The 21,622-nt window shown below is 56.7% G+C and overlaps 4 non-coding genes and 3 pseudogenes across 4 annotated transcripts; all 7 read right to left on the reverse strand.

Moving 5' to 3' along the window:
- Window positions 1-150: 150 nt before the first annotated feature.
- On the reverse strand, window positions 151-357 carry LOC140205605 (U2 spliceosomal RNA; annotated as a pseudogene).
- Window positions 358-2,039: 1,682 nt separating this feature from the next.
- LOC140205620 (U2 spliceosomal RNA) lies at window positions 2,040-2,192 on the reverse strand (annotated as a pseudogene).
- A 3,139-nt stretch (window positions 2,193-5,331) lies between these two features.
- On the reverse strand, window positions 5,332-5,523 carry LOC140205591 (U2 spliceosomal RNA). Its single transcript, XR_011887881.1, has one exon. It is a non-coding gene; the product is annotated as a U2 spliceosomal RNA (small nuclear RNA).
- A 261-nt stretch (window positions 5,524-5,784) lies between these two features.
- Window positions 5,785-5,880, reverse strand: LOC140205619 (U2 spliceosomal RNA; annotated as a pseudogene).
- A 3,243-nt stretch (window positions 5,881-9,123) lies between these two features.
- On the reverse strand, window positions 9,124-9,317 carry LOC140205593 (U2 spliceosomal RNA). Its single transcript, XR_011887883.1, has one exon. It is a non-coding gene; the product is annotated as a U2 spliceosomal RNA (small nuclear RNA).
- A 592-nt stretch (window positions 9,318-9,909) lies between these two features.
- On the reverse strand, window positions 9,910-10,100 carry LOC140205611 (U2 spliceosomal RNA). Its single transcript, XR_011887889.1, has one exon. It is a non-coding gene; the product is annotated as a U2 spliceosomal RNA (small nuclear RNA).
- Window positions 10,101-18,713: 8,613 nt separating this feature from the next.
- LOC140205596 (U2 spliceosomal RNA) lies at window positions 18,714-18,895 on the reverse strand. The gene has a single exon (XR_011887885.1). It is a non-coding gene; the product is annotated as a U2 spliceosomal RNA (small nuclear RNA).
- Window positions 18,896-21,622: the final 2,727 nt, after the last annotated feature.

Below are 21,622 nucleotides of genomic sequence, written 5' to 3' on the forward strand. Positions count from 1 at the left end.
GACAGACACAGACACAGGAGAGGTGTAGAGCAAGCAGCTCTCCTCTCTCTCCATGTGCGTGCATGCTTGTCTGTGCTGCTGTGCCGCCGCCGCCGCCTGATGGAGCTTTCGTCGTTTTTCTTTTCTTTGCTACTTTGAAATTCCCCAGAAGGGGAGTGCACCGTTCCCAGAGGCACTGCAATACCGGGTCGATGCGTGGAGTGGACGGAGCAAGCCCCTATTCCATCTCCCTGTTCCAAAAATCAATTTAATATATGGTCCCCAGATAAGGGACGTATCAGATATTAAACTGATAAGAACAGATTTTTTTTTTTTTTTTTTTTTATTTCAAAATATACTTTATTCAAAAATAAATATATACAATAAACCATTCAATAACTTTTCATCCTTTACATACGTTTCCATTATACTCAGTAAAATACCCGTGTTTATAGCCACCCACGTGGCACTCCAGTAGTTCAGCTTTGCATCTCATTGTTGAGGGGTATACTCCCCACCCACCGACCCCTCCCACTCCCACGGGTGGAGAAACCTATACTGTGGTCCTTCCCCACCGGGCCCTTGCGGTGGCTGCACCAAGTTTCAGTGCGTCCCTCAGCACGTACTCCTGCAGCCGAGAGTGTGCCAGTCGGCAGCATTCTCCCACGGACATCTCCATGTGCTGGTAGATGATCAAGTTTCGGGCTGACCAAAGAGCGTCCTTCACCGAGTTGATGATCTGCCAGCAGCACCGGATGTTGGTCTCCGTGTGCGTCCCCGGGAACAGCCCGTAGATCAGAGAGTCCTCTGTCACGCAGCTGCTGGGGATGAAACGTGACACTAGCCCGTCCATCCTCCTCCACACCCTCTTTGCGAACTGGCAGTGTGCAAAGAGGTGGGTCACAGACTCCTCCTCACTGCAGTCCTCCCGTGGGCAGTGGGGTGCGGAGACGACGTTCCGGGCGTACAGGAGGGCTCTGACTGGGAGGGCCCCTCTCACCGCCAGCCAGGCGAGGTCTTGGTGCCTGTTGGTGAGATCTGGCGATGAGGCATTTTGCCAGATGAACTGGACAGTCTGCTCAGGGAACCACCCCACTGTGTCCATCACGTCCTTCTCCTGCAGTGCCTGCAGGACACTTCGTGCCGACCACTGCCTGATGGCCTTGTGGTCAAAGGCGTTCTCCTGGAAGAACTTTGCTACGTGGGATAGGTATGCCGGCAACGACCAGCTGACTGGGGCGTTGCGCGGGAGTGGGGCCAGACCCATCCTTCGCAGCCAGGGCGACAAGTAGAACCTGGGCACATAGTGGTACTTGGTGCCCACATACCTGGGCTCTACACACAACCTGATGCAGCCACATACGAAGCTGGCCATCAGGGTGAGGGCGACATTGGGGACGTTCTTGCCCCCGTTGTCCAGGGACTTGTGCATGGCGGTCCGTCTCACCCGCTCCATCTTGGATCCCCAGACGAATCTGAAGACAGCCCGGGTGATTTCCGAGCTGTAGGAGTGGGGGACGGGCCAGACCTGCGCCAAGTACAGCAGCCCTGAGAGCACCTCACACCTGATGACCAGGTTCTTGCCCGTTATCGACAGGGAGCGCCCTCCCCACAGTCCCAGTTTCTGTTTCACCTTGGCAGTCCGCTCCTGCCAGTTCTTGTTGCACGCCTCAGCCCCTCCGAACCAGATCCCCAACACCCTCACGTGGTCAGACCTGATGGTGAAGGGGACGCTGGATCGGTCGGGCCAGTTGCCAAAGAGCATGGCTTCGCTCTTCGTGCGGTTGACCCTGGCCCCCGACGCTAGCTCGAACTGTTCGCAGGTGCCAATCAACCTGCGAACTGACCTCGGATCAGAGCAGAAGACGGTGACGTCGTCCATGTACAGGGAGGTTTTCACTTGGGTCCCTCCACTGCCTGGCAGCGTCACCCCCCTTATGCCCTCATCCCTCCTGATGGCTTCCACAAAGGGTTCTATGCAGCAGACAAACAAGACAGGGGAGAGGGGGCAGCCCTGCCTGACTCCAGACCTGATGGGGAAGCTGTCTGTTTCCCACCCGTTGACCTGGACTGCACTACGGATGTCTGTGTAGAGCAGTCTGATCCAATTCCGGATTCCCTCCCCAAATCCCATTTTGGAGAGCACGTCCGCCATGTACGTGTGCGATATCCTGATACTACACTTGATCTTAGCCAAAAGGCCGAGAAGCGATGCAGGCGGCCTCTTGAGTCGGCTACATCCTGCCTAGCCTCTGGTGTTTAGATTGAAGCAGGAGGCCTGGCAAAGACCTTGCTGCCCTGGCCCGCTGGCAGCTCTCCCCTAGGTTGTCTGGGATCGGTGGGTGTGCTGGACAGCTGTTGCCTACCTGGTCCGTCCTGAGTGCAACTTGTCAGAGGCTATGTAAAGCTGCCAGTGATCCACCAATCATCTGGGAGTGGGGCCGTACCTACGGGCGCCTACGTCACTGGCACACTGCCTACGTCAAGGCTGCCGGCTTCCTCGGCTGGCTCCCAGGTCGGTCTCAGAGGCTGGCTCAACTTGCACTGCTCTCCTGGTCGTGGGAGGCTGGTCACGCTGTCCTGTCTGCACAAAAGTCTGCAGGGGGAGTGGGAGCAGGCCGCTCGGCCCTTCAAGGGCGTCCCTGCACTCGGCAAAGAGAGCGCGCCTCTCGGCTTTGCGTGCCCCAGCTGGCTGGCGCATCCAGCTGAACGGTCTCCTTCGGAGGCTCTGCCCTCTCCGGGAGGGAGCGAGCGGATGGGACTGCACCGGGCGACAAAGGCAGAGGCCACGTGCGCCGCTCAAGACCGGTTACGAGGTTTGTGGACGTGGCCAAAGTCCGCGGGCAGAAAAGCCTCCTGGCAAGCTTGGGAATAGGAAGATGTCAGCTACAGGTGTGCCTGAGGAGAAACAATGGGTGTGCTCTCCAAGCCGAAGGCTGAAGTGCAGCCATTCACACCTCTGTGCCTTTATTTTGATGTGTGTGGAATTACAATTGTTGAGTGGCTTGAGTTTGTTTCATCTCACAGAAGCTGTAGACTTTGCGTCTGCACAGGCTATCATTGGACACAGTGGTGTCTTCTCCCCTGCTCCCCCACCACCTTTTTTTACCAGGGTGGATGGGGGTGGGTGGGTGTGTGTGTGTGTCTGTCTGTCTCTCTGTGTCTGTCTCTGTCTCTCTCACCCACCGACACAAACACACATGGAATGCTGAGGGATCTGGCAGGGTCGGTCTGTCTCTCTCTCTCACTCACTCAATCTCACACACACACAGAGTCACAGACACACGTGCACACGGGGGTGTGTGGGGGTGGGTGTGTGTGTGTGTTTGTGTGTGTGTGTGTGTCTGTCTCTCTGTGTCTGTCTCTGTCTCTGTCTCTCTCACCCACCGACACAAACACACATGGAATGCTGAGGGATCTGGCAGGGTCTGTCTCTCTCTCTCACTCAATCTCACACACACACAGAGTCACAGACACACGTGCACACGGGGGTGTGTGGAGGTGGGTGGGTGTGTGTGTGTGTGTGTGTGTGTCTGTCTGTCTCTCTGTCTCTGTCTCTGTCTCTCTCACCCACCGACACAAACACACATGGAATGCTGAGGGATCTGGCAGGGTCTGTCTCTCTCTCTCTCACTCACTCACTCACTCACTCACTCACTCAATCTCTCTCTCTCACACACACACACACACACAGAGTCACAGACACACGTGCACACGGAGTGCTGAGGGATCTGCCAAGCTGTACAGAGGGCAGTAAAGGGAGAAGGGCCGAGGCCCTTCATTATGCCTCTGTGCTGACGCCTGAGCAGACTGACTGGTTTTGCAGCGGGGTGGGTGCACGGATGTAGAAACAGGAGGGAGGGCACGGCAGGAGGGAAATGTGTCGCGGGCTGACGGCGGCCCTGTGCCCCACTGCTCTGCAGGTGCGTTTTTGGCCGGCATGGCTCAGTGGTGGAGTGGGTGGGCGCGTGTGCGCGCCGTGGAAGGAAAGGGGTACTGATTATGCCTTGGTTGTGAAACAGGAAACGGATCGGCGAAATGCCTGCCGGAGGGAGGCACAGTGCTGTGCGTGAAGCAGGGGCACGTGGACGGATGTGGCAATTGTGGAGACGTGCGCCAAAGCTGGACGCCGAGTAGGTAGGTGTAAGCATGAGACGTTTGAGTGATCTTGGGGTTTGGGACGTGATTCTGAGCGAGGCTAGAGATGCACTGCACTGCCGATGTATATTGGGGAGGTCTGAGTGGGTGGAGTGGGGGGTTGTGCCTCTGCCTTACCTTGAACGGTGGGCGGGGCTTTGGGGCTGGGGCAGGCAGACGCATCAGAGGAGGCCAGGAGGCCAGGCCAGGCCAGGGCAGGGCAGGTAGGCAGAGTTTTGCTGATGCTATGGCTAGGTGGTGATGCTTGTAGCTGGTCTGTCTGTCTGGGCAGGAGAGCAGCAGTCTTGGCAGTCTGGTGCAGGCGGGGAGGATGCAGGGTGCAGGAGCACCGGGCCCTGTTGTGCCGGCGGCGGCGGCGCCCCGTTGCTCTGTAGCCGGGCTCCATCGGATGCCTCCCTCCCTTCCTTCCTTCCTTCCTTCCTTCCTTCCTTCCTCCCTCCCGTCCGCGTGCCCTGGCTGCTGGCACACTTGAACGAGCCTGCCTGTCCGACAGGCTGGCTGGCTGCTGGTGAAATTGCAGCAGAGCCAGTGACTCGATATCGTTCGTTCCTTCCTTCCTTCCTTCCTTCCTTCCTTCCTTCGTTCCTTCCTTCCTTGCTGCGTTCGTTCCTTCCTTCCTTCCTTCGTTCGTTCCTTCCTTCCTTCCTTCCTTCCTTCCTTCGCCCGCCCGTCCATCCGTCCGTCCGTCCGTCGCGTCCTCCGTTGGCTTCAAGGAGCAGCTGAGAAGCCTGAGCCTGAGAAGTGGAGCGAGTGTGGCGGGACAGAAAAGGTCTTTCGGCCTGCTCCACTTCACTCTGCTTCTGTGCTTGATGCAGGCAGCAGCCGAGTGAGCAGGCATCAGAATGAGTGCGCCGGTTGAGCAGTTTGCTTCAGGAATGAATGCCAAGGGGCATCTCTCATGAAGTTGCTGCCTTGCCTGCAGCACCTGATCTGGTTGCAGCCCGGATGTGCACTTGATCTTAGCCAAACGGCCCAGATATGATGCCCGTGCTGTTGTTGAGTTGTCTGCACATTGCGTGAGTGAGTGAGTGAGCTGTATCGACAGACAGACACAGACACAGGAGAGGTGTAGAGCAAGCAGCTCTCCTCTCTCTCCATGTGCGTGCATGCTTGTCTGTGCTGCTGTGCCGCCGCCGCCGCCTGATGGAGCTTTCGTCGTTTTTCTTTTCTTTGCTACTTTGAAATTCCCCAGAAGGGGAGTGCACCGTTCCCAGAGGCACTGCAATACCGGGTCGATGCGTGGAGTGGACGGAGCAAGCCCCTATTCCATCTCCCTGTTCCAAAAATCAATTTAATATATGGTCCCCAGATAAGGGACGTATCAGATATTAAACTGATAAGAACAGATTTTTTTTATTTCAAAATATACTTTATTCAAAAATAAATATATACAGTAAACCATTCAATAACTTTTCATCCTTTACATACGTTTCCATTATACTCAGTAAAATACCCGTGTTTATAGCCACCCACGTGGCACTCCAGTAGTTCAGCTTAGCATCTCATTGTTGAGGGGTATACTCCCCACCCACCGACCCCTCCCACTCCCACGGGTGGAGAAACCTATACTGTGGTCCTTCCCCACCGGGCCCTTGCGGTGGCTGCACCGAGTTTCAGTGCGTCCCTCAGCACGTACTCCTGCAGCCGAGAGTGTGCCAGTCGGCAGCATTCTCCCACGGACATCTCCATGTGCTGGTAGATCAGATACTACACTTGATCTTAGCCAAAAGGCCGAGAAGCGATGCAGGCGACCTCTTGAGTCGGCTACATCCTGCCTAGCCTCTGGTGTTTAGATTGAAGCAGGAGGCCTGGCAAAGACCTTGCTGCCCTGGCCCGCTGGCAGCTCTCCCCTAGGTTGTCTGGGATCGGTGGGTGTGCTGGACAGCTGTTGCCTACCTGGTCCGTCCTGAGTGCAACTTGTCAGAGGCTATGTAAAGCTGCCAGTGATCCACCAATCATCTGGGAGTGGGGCCGTACCTACGGGCGCCTACGTCACTGGCACACTGCCTACGTCAAGGCTGCCGGCTTCCTCGGCTGGCTCCCAGGTCGGTCTCAGAGGCTGGCTCAACTTGCACTGCTCTCCTGGTCGTGGGAGGCTGGTCACGCTGTCCTGTCTGCACAAAAGTCTGCAGGGGGAGTGGGAGCAGGCCGCTCGGCCCTTCAAGGGCGTCCCTGCACTCGGCAAAGAGAGCGCGCCTCTCGGCTTTGCGTGCCCCAGCTGGCTGGCGCATCCAGCTGAACGGTCTCCTTCGGAGGCTCTGCCCTCTCCGGGAGGGAGCGAGCGGATGGGACTGCGCCGGGCGACAAAGGCAGAGGCCACGTGCGCCGCTCAAGACCGGTTACGAGGTTTGTGGACGTGGCCAAAGTCCGCGGGCAGAAAAGCCTCCTGGCAAGCTTGGGAATAGGAAGATGTCAGCTACAGGTGTGCCTGAGGAGAAACAATGGGTGTGCTCTCCAAGCCGAAGGCTGAAGTGCAGCCATTCACACCTCTGTGCCTTTATTTTGATGTGTGTGGAATTACAATTGTTGAGTGGCTTGAGTTTGTTTCATCTCACAGAAGCTGTAGACTTTGCGTCTGCACAGGCTATCATTGGACACAGTGTCTTCTCCCCTGCTCCCCCACCACCTTTTTTTACCAGGGTGGATGGGGGTGGGTGGGTGTGTGTGTGTGTCTGTCTGTCTCTCTGTGTCTGTCTCTGTCTCTCTCACCCACCGACACAAACACACATGGAATGCTGAGGGATCTGGCAGGGTCTGTCTCTCTCTCTCTCTCACTCACTCAATCTCACACACACACAGAGTCACAGACACACGTGCACACGGGGGTGTGTGGGGGTGGGTGTGTGTGTGTGTTTGTGTGTGTGTGTGTGTCTGTCTCTCTGTGTCTGTCTCTGTCTCTGTCTCTCTCACCCACCGACACAAACACACATGGAATGCTGAGGGATCTGGCAGGGTCTGTCTCTCTCTCTCACTCAATCTCACACACACACAGAGTCACAGACACACGTGCACACGGGGGTGTGTGGAGGTGGGTGGGTGTGTGTGTGTGTGTGTGTGTGTGTGTGTGTGTGTGTCTGTCTGTCTGTCTGTCTCTCTGTCTCTGTCTCTGTCTCTCTCACCCACCGACACAAACACACATGGAATGCTGAGGGATCTGGCAGGGTCTGTCTCTCTCTCTCACTCAATCTCACACACACACAGAGTCACAGACACACGTGCACACGGGGGTGTGTGGAGGTGGGTGGGTGGGTGTGTGTGTGTGTGTGTGTGTGTGTGTGTGTGTGTGTGTCTGTCTGTCTGTCTCTCTGTCTCTGTCTCTCTCACCCACCGACACAAACACACATGGAATGCTGAGGGATCTGGCAGGGTCTGTCTGTCTCTCTCTCACTCACTCACTCACTCACTCACTCACTCAATCTCTCTCTCTCACACACACACACACAGAGTCACAGACACACGTGCACACGGAGTGCTGAGGGATCTGCCAAGCTGTACAGAGGGCAGTAAAGGGAGAAGGGCCGAGGCCCTTCATTATGCCTCTGTGCTGACGCCTGAGCAGACTGACTGGTTTTGCAGCGGGGTGGGTGCACGGATGTAGAAACAGGAGGGAGGGCACGGCAGGAGGGAAATGTGTCGCGGGCTGACGGCGGCCCTGTGCCCCACTGCTCTGCAGGTGCGTTTTTGGCCGGCATGGCTCAGTGGTGGAGTGGGTGGGCGCGTGTGCGCGCCGTGGAAGGAAAGGGGTACTGATTATGCCTTGGTTGTGAAACAGGAAACGGATCGGCGAAATGCCTGCCGGAGGGAGGCACAGTGCTGTGCGTGAAGCAGGGGCACGTGGACGGATGTGGCAATTGTGGAGACGTGCGCCAAAGCTGGACGCCGAGTAGGTAGGTGTAAGCATGAGACGTTTGAGTGATCTTGGGGTTTGGGACGTGATTCTGAGCGAGGCTAGAGATGCACTGCACTGCCAATGTATATTGGGGAGGTCTGAGTGGGTGCAGTGGGGGGTTGTGCCTCTGCCTTACCTTGAACGGTGGGCGGGGCTATGGGGTTGGGGCAGGCAGACGCATCACAATGGTTGTTTTTGAGTCGGGTCGGGCAGAGGAGGCCAGGCCAGGGCAGGGAGGCAGAGTTTTGCTGATGCTATGGCTAGGTGGTGATGCTTGTAGCTGGTCTGTCTGTCTGGGCAGGAGAGCAGCAGTCTTGGCAGTCTGGTGCAGGCGGGGAGGATGCAGGGTGCAGGAGCACCAGGCCCTATTGTGCTGGCGGCGGCGCCCCGTTGCTCTGTAGCCGGGCTCCATCGGATGCCTCCCTTCCTTCCTTCCTTCCTTCCTCCCTCCCGTCCGCGTGCCCTGGCTGCTGGCACACTTGAACGAGCCTGCCTGTCCGACAGGCTGGCTGCTGGTGAAATTGCAGCAGAGCCAGTGACTCGATATCAATCGTTCGTTCGCCCGCCCGCCCGTCCGTCCGTCCGTCCGTCGCGTCCTCCGTTGGCTTCAAGGAGCAGCTGAGAAGCCTGACCCTGAGAAGTGGAGCGAGTGTGGCGGGACAGAAAAGGCCTTTCGACCTGCTCCACTTCACTCTGCTTCTGTGCTTGGTGCAGGCAGCAGCCGAGTGAGCAGGCATCAGAATGAGTGTGCCGGTTGAGCAGTTTGCTTCAGGAATGAATGCCAAGGGGCATCTCTCATGAAGTTGCTGCCTTGCCTGCAGCACCTGATCTGGTTGCAGCCCGGATGTGCACTTGATCTTAGCCAAACGGCCCAGATATGATGCCCGTGCTGTTGTTGAGTTGTCTGCACATTGCGTGAGTGAGTGAGTGAGTGAGCTGTATCGACAGACAGACACAGACACAGGAGAGGTGTAGAGCAAGCAGCTCTCCTCTCTCTCCATGTGCGTGCATGCTTGTCTGTGCTGCTGTGCCGCCGCCGCCGCCTGATGGAGCTTTCGTCGTTTTTCTTTTCTTTGCTACTTTGAAATTCCCCAGAAGGGGAGTGCACCGTTCCCAGAGGCACTGCAATACCAGGTCGATGCGTGGAGTGGACGGAGCAAGCCCCTATTCCATCTCCCTGTTCCAAAAATCAATTTAATATATGGTCCCCAGATAAGGGACGTATCAGATATTAAACTGATAAGAACAGATTTTTTTTTTATTTCAAAATATACTTTATTCAAAAATAAATATATACAATAAACCATTCAATAACTTCTCCTCCTTTACATACGTTTCCATTATAATCAGTAAAATATCCGTATTAATAGCCACCCACGTGGCACTCCAGTAGTTCAGCTTAGCATCTCATTGTTGAGGGGTATACTCATCGCCCACCGACCCCTCCCACTCCCTACGGGTGGAGAAACCTATACTGTGGTCCTTCCCCACCGGGCCCTTGCGGTGGCTGCACCGAGTTTCAGTGCGTCCCTCAGCATGTACTCCTGCAGCCGAGAGTGTGCCAGTCGGCAGCATTCTCCCACGGACATCTCCATGTGCTGGCAGAACATCAAGTTTCTGGCCAACCAAAGAGAGTCTTTCACGGAGTTGATGATCTGCCAGCAGCACCAGATGGTGGTCTCCGTGTGCGTCCCCGGGAACAACCCGTAGATCAGAGAGTCCTCTGTTACGCAGCTGCTGGGGATAAAACGTGACACAAGCCCATCCATCCTCCTCCACACCCTCTTTGCGAACTGGCAGTGTGCAAAGAGGTGGGTCACAGACTCCTCCTCACTGCAGTCCTCCCGTGGGTAGTGGGGTGCGGAGACGACATTCCGGGCGTACAGGAGGGCTCTGACTGGGAGGACGTGGAGTGGACGGAGCAAGCCCCTATTCCATCTCCCTGTTCCAAAAATCAATTTAATATATGGTCCCCAGATAAGGGACGTATCAGATATTAAACTGATAAGAACAGATTTTTTTTTCTTTTTTTCCAAAAATACTTTATTCAGAAATATTACAAAATAAAAATAATTACATACAGGAAAAGAAAACCATTCGTTGACTGTGAGTCCTTATTCAATACAGTTATTAACAATAAAATTTTGCGTTGACTCTGTTCATTTATAGATGAAAGATGTTTAAAGTAAATGATGCGTTTACTCTCAACCCTTGGTCAAGAGTTAAGACTTAATAACAATCAAAATTTTCAACAATAAAGGCAGGCAGTGGCTCTAATACTTTCCCAAATTAACAATTCCACCCACTCCTTGGGCACCATGTTGATTATCTGTCCACACCGCTGATGAGGGTAGGTCTCCTCCCCACCCAACCTCTCCCCCTCCTCCGGGTGATGAACGTTAAACTGTGGTCCTTCCCCACCGGGCCTTCGCGGTGGCTGCACCAAGTTTGAGTGCATCCCTCAGAACGTACTCCTGCAGACGAGAGTGTGCCAGTCGGCAGCATTCAGTCACGGACATCTCCGTCAGCTGGCAGACCATCAAGTTTCGGGCCGACCAAAGAGCGTCTTTCACCGAATTGATGATCTGCCAGCAGCACCGGATGTTGGTCTCCGTGTGCGTCCCCGGGAACAGCCCGTAGATCACGGAGTCCTCGGTAACGCAGCTGCTGGGCATGAATCTTAGTACTGTCCCTTCCATTCTCTTCCACACCTTCTTTGCGAACCCACAGTGTGCAAAGAGGTGAGCCACCGACTCCACCCCATTACAGTCCTCCCGTGGGCAGTGGGGTGTGGAGGAAATGTTCCGGGAGTACAGGAGGGATCTGACTGGGAGGGCCCCTGTCACCGCCAGCCAGGCGAGGTCTTGGTGCCCGTTGGTGAGATCTGGCGATGAGGAATTTTGCCAGATGAACTGGACGGTCTGCTCAGGGAACCACCCCACTGTGTCCATCACGTCCTTCTCCTGCAGTGCCTGCAGGACACTTCGTGCCGACCACTGCCTGATGGCCTTGTGGTCAAATGCGTTGGTCTTGAAGAATTTTTCTACGAAGGACAGGTAAGGGGGCAACGACCAGCTGACGGGGGCGTTGCACGGGAGTGGGGCCAGACCCATCCTTCGTAGCCAGGGCGACAGGTAGAACCTGGGCACATGGTGGTACTTGGTGCCCACGTATCTGGGATCCACGCACAACCTGATGCAGCCACACACGAAGCTGGCCATCAGGGTGAGGGCGACATTGCGGACGTTCTTGCCCCCATTGTCCAGGGACTTGTGCATGGCGGTCCGTCTCACCCGCTCCACCTTGGATCCCCAGACGAATCTGAAGACAGCCCGGGTGATTTCCGAGCTGTAGGAGCGGGGGACGGGCCAGACCTGCGCCAAGTACAGCAGCCCTGAGAGCACCTCACACCTGATGACCAGGTTCTTGCCCGTTATCGACAGGGAGCGCGCTCCCCACAGTCCCAGTTTCTGTTTCACCTTGGCAGTCCGCTCTCGCCAGTTCCTGTTGCACGCCTCGGCCCCTCCGAACCAGATCCCCAACACCTTCATGTGGTCAGACCTGATGGTGAAGGGGGTGCTGGATCGGTCTGGCCAGTTGCCGAAGAGCATGGCTTCGCTCTTCGTGCGGTTGAGCCTGGCCCCCGTCGCTAGCTCGAACTGTTCGCAGATGCTGATCAGCCTGCGAACTGACCTCGGATCAAAGCAGAAGACGGTGACGTCGTCCATGTACAGGGAGGTTTTCACTTGGGTCCCTCCACTGCCTAGCAGCGTCACCCCTCTTATGCCCTCATCCCTCCTGATGGCCTCGGCAAAGGGCTCTATACAGCAGACAAACAAGACGGGAGAGGGGACAGCCCTGCCTGACTCCAGACCTGATGGGGAAGCTGTCTGTTTCCCACCCGTTGACCTGGACTGCACTACGGATGACTACGTAGAGCAGTCTGATCCAATTCCGGATTCCCTCCCCAAATCCCATTTTGGAGAACACGTCCGCCATGTACGTGTGCGATATCCTGTCGAAGGCTTTCTCCTGGTCCAAGCTGACCACGCAGGCGTCCACCCCCCTGTCCTGCACATAGGCGATGGTGTCCCTCAGCAGCGCGAGGCTGTCTGAGATCTTCCTGCCCGGTACAGCACAGGTTTGGTCCGGGTGGATCACCTGTCCCAGAGCAGACCTGACCCTGTTGGCAATAGCCTTGGACAGGATCTTGTAATCCACATTCAGGAGAGAGATTGGTCTCCAATTCCTAATGTCCTCCCTTTCCCCCTTCTGCTTGTAGATGAGGGTGATGATGCCCTTCCTCATGGACTCAGACATGCTACCCGCCAGAAGCATAGCGTTGTACACTTCCAGCAGGTCTGGGCCCATCCAGTTCCACAGAGCCGAGTACAACTCAGCCGGTAAGCCGTCGCTTCCGGGAGTCTTACCCGACCCAAAGCAACGGATGGAGCCTGTCAGCTCGTCCAGGATCAGTGGCTGATCCAGACTCTCCCGCTTGCCGTCATGTAAGACCTGCCTGATAGACGACAGGAAGTTGCGGGAGGCTGTGGATTCTGTGGCCTTTTCATCGTACAAGCCGGCATAGAAGGACTTGCAGATACTCAGTATGTCGGTCTGCGAGGTCGCGACTGAGCCGTCCTCTTCCTTAAGGTTGTGGATCACAGAGCTCCCCCTGTGCACCTTTTGGAAGAAGAAGCGTGAGCACGTCTCGTCCTGCTCCACGGTTCGGACCCTTGATCGGAAGATGATCTTGGAGGATTCGGCGGCGAGGTGCTGGGCTTGCTGGCCCATCACCTCTCGCAGTTCCTCCCTGACATCCACCCCCTTCGACTGCAGAAGGAGAAGTTGCTGCAACTCTGTCTGGAGTTTATGCAGTTCCCTCTGCTCCTGCGTTGCCTTCTGGATACCCTTGCAAATGAAGAACCTCCTAATGTTCTCCTTGGCAGCTTCCCACCAGTGAACCGGGGAATCAAAGAAGGGTTTCAAGGTTCTCCACCCTGTGTACTCCTTCTCTAGTTCCTCGATGTTCTCTGGGGTCAGCAGCTTAACATTCAGCTTCCACGTCCACCTGCCTGCCTTCTGGTCCTCCCGTAAGCGACAGGTGGCTCTCAGAAGGCAGTGGTCAGAGAAGAACACTGGCGTGACATCGGTGGACCTGACCGTGAGGGACTCAGACAGGAAGAGGAAGTCGATCCGGGAGCGGGCTGAGCCATCCGATCGTGTCCAGGTGGTTTGCGGCTGTCTTCACCGTTTCCCTCAGGAGTCCAGAGGTACTGTCCAGCCTGCCGGGTCCTCTAGCCGCATCAATGGTGCAGTTGAAGTCTCCAGCCAGAACGACCGGCTGGGGCGTCACCAGCAGCTGTGGGAGCTGCTCGAAGACGGCCAGCCGCTCGCCCCGCACGGGGGAGGCGTACACATTGACCAGCCGGAGCGGAGTGCCCCGGTATTTGACGTCTGCTACCAGGAGGCGCCCCGCAACCACCTCTTTAACTTGGGTGATTGAGAAGTTGCCTCCCCGCAGCAGAATCCCCAGGCCGGAAGCGCGACTATCGTTGCCCCCCGACCACACCGACAAACCCTGGGACCACCACCGTGACCACCGTCGATAACTCCTGAGGTGCGGCAGACCGCACTCCTGCAGGAAGGTCACGTCGGAGTTCACGGTGTTCAAGTACCGAAGCGCGCTGACACAACGCCCAGTACTCTTCACGCTGCGAACGTTTAAGGACGCCAGTTTAAGGTCCATCACCTTTTATAAATCCTCGTTCTCTTCTTCCCCGTCTGGAGGCCTCATACCCACAGTCTTGGTGAAGTCTTCCACCTGCTGAGGGTTCAGGTACTGCTGGTACTCCCCGCCAGGGAGGGGCGCCACCGGTTCGGCACCAAATGGAACCTCCGGGGGCGCCCCTCCAGCTGGCTGCAGATCACCAGAAGTATTACTGCTCCCGGATTCCCGGAGCTGAGAGACACTGCTGATCCCCCCCTCCTGCGACTGGGGGGCGGCTAGCAGACCTTCACTCTTCCCCTGACTCTCCTCTGCCCGATTAACCCGCCTCTTCCTATGTCGGTGTTTCTTGCCACCCCCACCGCCCTCCTCCTCCGAGGAAGACAGGTGCTCAGAGGATGAGTGATGCTCAACCTCTCTCTTAGAGCTCTCCAATTTCTCCGTCCTTTGTCTTTTTGGCAGCATCTTTAAGGTCTTTTTCCTTTTTGTGACCACCCTCCGCTTTTCCTCTTCCCCCTCGGCCCTCCCCTCTTCCATTGACTCCTCCTCATCAAGCGGGGGGTCTTGGGTGTCCTGCAAGGTGGAGGGGGAGCTCAGGGTGGGCTCTTGTCCCTCCATCGCAAACTGCGTCTCCTGTACAGAGACGGCGGGCACCTCCACTCCAGCTGGAGCTATCCCGATGTCATCACTACCCCTGGCCACCTGTGCATAGGAGGCCACCCGTTTCGGGCAGGTCCTATAAAGGTGGCCCGCCTGCCCACAGAGGTTGCAGGATTTGGCCTCTGTACAGTCTTTGGTAAGGTGACCCTCCACCTTGCAGTTTCTGCACACCACAGCCTTACACTGGGCTGCGATGTGCCCTGCCTTGCCGCAGTTTCGGCACAGTTTCGGTTGTCCGGCGTAAACCAGGTAGCCCCGGTTCCCTCCGATCGCAAAAACTGAGGGTGGGTGGCGGACATAGCCATTGGTGTCCGTCCTTAACTTAACCCTGACCTGCCGTTTAGATGTCCAAACCCCCTAAATGTCGTCAACGTCTTCACACCCCCACACTCTCTCTACATAACGTGCTAGGAAAGTGAGGACGTCGACAACAGGTACATAGGGATTAAACATATGTACCGTAACTGTTCTCTCCTGCGACCCCTCGGCAAAGAGAGGTTGCACTTTAAATAGCGACAGCGGCGCCTCGCTCCCCTTCTCGCATAAGCACTGGCGCATTTTCCGCCACCCCTCGGCACGCCGGAAGGTGACATCATAGTAACTCGCGAAGTCCTGCACACAGTACAGATCATCTACCTTAAAGCCACAGCAGTCGAAAAGCACCTTCCGAATGAAGGTAATCCGGTTGAAGCCGTTGCCATCCTTCAGATCCTTGACAGTCATTCGCACAGTGTTCTTGATCCCAGCTCCACGAGCGGAAGGGCTTGTCTCCCCCGACTTCCTTCTCGGTGCACTGGTCTCCGCAGCTCTCTTGGTCGTTTCGCTGCTCTCCGCAGCTGTCTTCCCCGCATCGCTGCTCTTCCTCGTACCACCGGTCTCCCCAGCTCTCTTCGTCGATTCGCTGCTCTCCGCAGCTCTCCTCCCCGAATCGGGGCTCTCCTCAGCTCTTTCCCCGGAATCGGGGTTTTCCTCAGCTCTTTTCCCGGAATCGGGGTTCTTTTCAGCTCTTTTCCCGGAATCAGGGTTCTTTTCAGCTCTCTTCCCCGATTCACTGGTCTGCGCAGCTCTCTGCCCTGATTGGCTGGACTTTCCAGCCGCCTTCTTCGCTACTACTCCGGATTCTTCAGTCTGCACCGTTGCTGCTTTGGACGCTACAGCTCTCATCTCCGATCCACTGCAGCCCTCAGCCCTCTCCTTTAAATCGCTGGTCTTCCCAGCACTGCTTCCTGATGTACTGGTCTTACCAGCCATCCTTCTCCTTGCTCAGGCACCGCCCGCTCGGCAGTGCCGTCACCGCCCAATCTTCTCTCCGCGAAGGATCTCTCCGTTCCGAGAACGGTAGAGACCGCTACGTTCTTAGAAGAACGATGGGATAGCCCCGTCCTGGGAGAACAGCCTTCGCGATCACCGTCTCCCCATCCTGGAACCTCGGCCTGCACTTGATCTTAGCCAAAAGGCCGAGAAGCGATGCAGGCGGCCTCTTGAGTCGGCTACATCCTGCCTAGCCTCTGGTGTTTAGATTGAAGCAGGAGGCCTGGCAAAGACCTTGCTGCCCTGGCCCGCTGGCAGCTCTCCCCTAGGTTGTCTGGGATCGGTGGGTGTGCTGGACAGCTGTTGCCTACCTGGTCCGTCCTGAGTGCAACTTGTCAGAGGCTATGTAAAGCTGCCAGTGATCCACCAATCATCTGGGAGTGGGGCCGTACCTACGGGCGCCTACGTCACTGGCACACTGCCTACGTCAAGGCTGCCGGCTTCCTCGGCTGGCTCCCAGGTCGGTCTCAGAGGCTGGCTCAACTTGCACTGCTCTCCTGGTCGTGGGAGGCTGGTCACGCTGTCCTGTCTGCACAAAAGTCTGCAGGGGGAGTGGGAGCAGGCCGCTCGGCCCTTCAAGGGCGTCCCTGCACTCGGCAAAGAGAGCGCGCCTCTCGGCTTTGCGTGCCCCAGCTGGCTGGCGCATCCAGCTGAACGGTCTCCTTCGGAGGCTCTGCCCTCTCCGGGAGGGAGCGAGCGGATGGGACTGCGCCGGGCGACAAAGGCAGAGGCCACGTGCGCTGCTCCAGACCGGTTACGAGGTTTGTGGACGTGGCCAAAGTCCGTGGGCAGAAAAGCCTCCTGGCAAGCTTGGGAATAGGAAGATGTCAGCTACAGGTGTGCCTGAGGAGAAACAATGGGTGTGCTCTCCAAGCCGAAGGCTGAAGTGCAGCCATTCACACCTCTGTGCCTTTATTTTGATGTGTGTGGAATTACAATTGTTGAGTGGCTTGAGTTTGTTTCATCTCACAGAAGCTGTAGACTTTGCGTCTGCACAGGCTATCATTGGACACAGTGTCTTCTCCCCTGCTCCCCCACCACCTTTTTTTTACCAGGGTGGATGGGGGTGTGTGGGGGTGGGTGGGTGTGTGTGTGTGTGTGTGTGTCTGTCTCTCTGTCTCTGTCTCTGTCTCTGTCTCTCTCACCCACCGACAGAAACACACATGGAATGCTGAGGGATCTGGCAGGGTCTGTCTCTCTCTCACTCACTCAATCTCACACACACACAGAGTCACAGACACACGTGCACACGGGGGTGTGTGGGGGTGGGTGTGTGTGTGTGTGTGTGTCTGTCTCTCTGTCTCTGTCTCTGTCTCTCTCACCCACCGACACAAACACACATGGAAGGCTGAGGGATCTGGCAGGGTCTGTCTCTCTCTCTCTCACTCACTCACTCACTCACTCACTCACTCAATCTCTCTCTCACACACACACACACACAGAGTCACAGACACACGTGCACACGGAGTGCTGAGGGATCTGCCAAGCTGTACAGAGGGCAGTAAAGGGAGAAGGGCCGAGGCCCTTCATTATGCCTCTGTGCTGACGCCTGAGCAGACTGACTGGTTTTGCAGCGGGGTGGGTGCACGGATGTAGAAACAGGAGGGAGGGCACGGCAGGAGGGAAATGTGTCGCGGGCTGACGGCGGCCCTGTGCCCCACTGCTCTGCAGGTGCGTTTTTGGCCGGCATGGCTCAGTGGTGGAGTGGGTGGGCGCGTGTGCGCGCCGTGGAAGGAAAGGGGTACTGATTATGCCTTGGTTGTGAAACAGGAAACGGATCGGCGAAATGCCTGCCGGAGGGAGGCACAGTGCTGTGCGTGAAGCAGGGGCACGTGGACGGATGTGGCAATTGTGGAGACGTGCGCCAAAGCTGGACGCCGAGTAGGTAGGTGTAAGCATGAGACGTTTGAGTGATCTTGGGGTTTGGGACGTGATTCTGAGCGAGGCTAGAGATGCACTGCACTGCCAATGTATATTGGGGAGGTCTGAGTGGGTGGAGTGGGGGGTTGTGCCTCTGCCTTACCTTGAACGGTGGGCGGGGCTTTGGGGCTGGGACAGGCAGACGCATCAGAGGAGGCCAGGAGGCCAGGCCAGGCCAGGGCAGGGCAGGTAGGCAGAGTTTTGCTGATGCTATGGCTAGGTGGTGATGCTTGTAGCTGGTCTGTCTGTCTGGGCAGGAGAGCAGCAGTCTTGGCAGTCTGGTGCAGGCGGGGAGGATGCAGGGTGCAGGAGCACCGGGCCCTGTTGTGCTGGCGGCGGCGGCGCCCCGTTGCTCTATAGCCGGGCTCCATCGGATGCCTCCCTTCCTTCCTTCCTTCCTTCCTTCCTTCCTCCCGTCCGCGTGCCCTGGCTGCTGGCACACTTGAACGAGCCTGCCTGTCCGACAGGCTGGCTGGCTGCTGGTGAAATTGCAGCAGAGCCAGTGACTCGATATCAATCGTTCGTTCGTTCGTTCCTTCGCCCGCCCGTCCGTCCGTCCGTCCGTCGCGTCCTCCGTTGGCTTCAAGGAGCAGCTGAGAAGCCTGAGCCTGAGAAGTGGAGCGAGTGTGGCAGGACAGAAAAGGTCTTTCGGCCTGCTCCACTTCACTCTGCTTCTGTGCTTGGTGCAGGCAGCAGCCGAGTGAGCAGGCATCAGAATGAGTGCGCCGGTTGAGCAGTTTGCTTCAGGAATGAATGCCCAGGGGCATCTCTCATGAAGTTGCTGCCTTGCCTGCAGCACCTGATCTGGTTGCAGCCCGGATGTGCACTTGATCTTAGCCAAACGGCCCAGATATGATGCCCGTGCTGTTGTTGAGTTGTCTGCACATTGCGTGAGTGAGTGAGTGAGCTGTATCGACAGACAGACACAGACACAGGAGAGGTGTAGAGCAAGCAGCTCTCCTCTCTCTCCATGTGCGTGCATGCTTGTCTGTGCTGCTGTGCCGCCGCCGCCGCCTGATGGAGCTTTCGTCGTTTTTCTTTTCTTTGCTACTTTGAAATTCCCCAGAAGGGGAGTGCACCGTTCCCAGAGGCACTGCAATACCGGGTCGATGCGTGGAGTGGACGGAGCAAGCCCCTATTCCATCTCCCTGTTCCAAAAATCAATTTAATATATGGTCCCCAGATAAGGGACGTATCAGATATTAAACTGATAAGAACAGATTTTTTTTTTTTTTTTTATTTCAAAATATACTTTATTCAAAAATAAATATATACAATAAACCATTCAATAACTTTTCATCCTTTACATACATTTCCATTATACTCAGTAAAATACCCGTGTTTATAGCCACCCACGTGGCACTCCAGTAGTTCAGCTTAGCATCTCATTGTTGAGGGGTATACTACTCGCCCACCGACCCCTCCGACTCCCACGGGTGGAGAAACCTATACTGTGGTCCTTCCCCACCGGGCCCTTGCGGTGGCTGCACCGAGTTTCAGTGCGTCCCTCAGCACGTACTCCTGCAGCCGAGAGTGTGCCAGTCGGCAGCATTCTCCCACGGACATCTCCATGTGCTGGTAGATCATCAAGTTTCGGGCTGACCAAAGAGCGTCTTTCACCGAGTTGATGATCTGCCAGCCGCACCGGATGTTGGTCTCCGTGTGCGTCCCCGGGAACAGCCCGTAGATCAGAGAGTCCTCTGTCACGCAGCTGCTGGGGATGAAACGTGACACTAGCCCGTCCATCCTCCTCCACACCCTCTTTGCGAACTGGCAGTGTGCAAAGAGGTGGGTCACAGACTCCTCCTCACTGCAGTCCTCCCGTGGGCAGTGGGGTGCGGAGATGGCGTTCCGGGCGTACAGGAGGGCTCTGACTGGGAGGGCCCCTCTCACCGCCAGCCAGGCGAGGTCTTGGTGCCTGTTGGTGAGATCTGGCGATGAGGCATTTTGCCAGATGAACTGGACAGTCTGCTCAGGGAACCACCCCACTGTGTCCATCACGTCCTTCTCCTGCAGTGCCTGCAGGACACTTCGTGCCGACCACTGCCTGATGGCCTTGTGGTCAAAGGCGTTCTCCTGGAAGAACTTTGCTACGTGGGATAGGTATGCCGGCAACGACCAGCTGACTGGGGCGTTGCGCGGGAGTGGGGCCAGACCCATCCTTCGCAGCCAGGGCGACAAGTAGAACCTGGGCACATAGTGGTACTTGGTGCCCACATACCTGGGCTCTACACACAACCTGATGCAGCCACATACGAAGCTGGCCATCAGGGTGAGGGCGACATTGGGGACGTTCTTGCCCCCGTTGTCCAGGGACTTGTGCATGGCGGTCCGTCTCACCCGCTCCATCTTGGATCCCCAGACGAATCTGAAGACAGCTCGGGTGATTTCCGAGCTGTAGGAGCGGGGGACGGGCCAGACCTGCGCCAAGTACAGCAGCCCTGAGAGCACCTCACACCTGATGACCAGGTTCTTGCCCGTTATCGACAGGGAGCGCCCTCCCCACAGTCCCAGTTTCTGTTTCACCTTGGCAGTCCGCTCCTGCCAGTTCTTGTTGCACGCCTCAGCCCCTCCGAACCAGATCCCCAACACCTTCACGTGGTCAGACCTGATGGTGAAGGGGACGCTGGATCGGTCGGGCCAGTTGCCAAAGAGCATGGCTTCGCTCTTCGTGCGGTTGACCCTGGCCCCCGACGCTAGCTCGAACTGTTCGCAGGTGCCAATCAACCTGCGAACTGACCTCGGATCAGAGCAGAAGACGGTGACGTCGTCCATGTACAGGGAGGTTTTCACTTGGGTCCCTCCACTGCCTGGCAGCGTCACCCCTCTTATGCCCTCATCCCTCCTGATGGCTTCCACAAAGGGTTCTATGCAGCAGACAAACAAGACAGGGGAGAGGGGGCAGCCCTGCCTGACTCCAGACCTGATGGGGAAGCTGTCTGTTTCCCACCCGTTGACCTGGACTGCACTACAGATGTCTGTGTAGAGCAGTCTGATCCAATTCCGGATTCCCTCCCCAAATCCCATTTTGGAGAGCACGTCCGCCATGTACGTGTGCGATATCCTGTCGAAGGCTTTCTCCTGGTCCAAGCTGACCAGGCAGGCGTCCACCCCCCTGTCCTGCACGTAGGCGATGGTGTCCCTCAGCAGCGCGAGGCTGTCTGAGATCTTCCTGCCCGGTACAGCACAGGTTTGGTCCGGGTGGATCACCTGTCCCAGAGCAGACTTGACCCTGTTGGCGATAGCCTTGGACAGGATCTTGTAGTCCACATTCAGGAGAGAGATGGGTCTCCAATTCCTAATGTCCTCCCTTTCCCCCTTCTGCTTGTAGATGAGGGTGATGATGCCCTTCCTCATGGACTCAGACATACTGCCGGCCAGAAGCATAGCGTTGTACACTTCCAGCAGGTCTGGGCCCATCCAGTTCCACAGAGCCGAGTACAACTCGGCCGGTAAGCCGTCGCTTCCGGGAGTCTTACCCGACCCGAAGGAACGGATGGAACCTGTCAGCTCGTCCAGGGTCAGTGGCCGATCCAGACTCTCCCGCTTGCCGTCGTCTAAGACCTGCGTGATAGACGACAGGAAGTTGCGGGAGGCTGTGGATTCTGTGGCCTTTTCCTCGTACAGACCGGCATAGAAGGACTTGCAGATCCTCAGTATGTCGGTCTGCGAGGACGCGACTGAGCCGTCCTCTTCCTTAAGGTTGTGGATCACAGAGCTCCCCCTGTGCACCTTTTGGAAGAAGAAGCGTGAGCACGTCTCGTCCTGCTCCACGGTTTGGACCCTTGATCGGAAGATGATCTTGGAGGATTCAGCGGCGAGGTGCTGGGCTTGCCGGCCCTTCACCTCTCGCAGTTCCTCCCTGACATCCACCCCCTTCGACTGCAGAAGGAGAAGTTGCTGCAACTCTGTCTGGAGTTTACGCAGTTCCCTCTGCTCCTGCCTTGCCTTCTGAATACCCTTGCGGATGAAGAACC

The sequence above is a fragment of the Mobula birostris genome, chromosome 11, assembly GCF_030028105.1.
Source record: "Mobula birostris isolate sMobBir1 chromosome 11, sMobBir1.hap1, whole genome shotgun sequence".
Taxonomy (NCBI): domain Eukaryota; kingdom Metazoa; phylum Chordata; class Chondrichthyes; order Myliobatiformes; family Myliobatidae; genus Mobula; species Mobula birostris.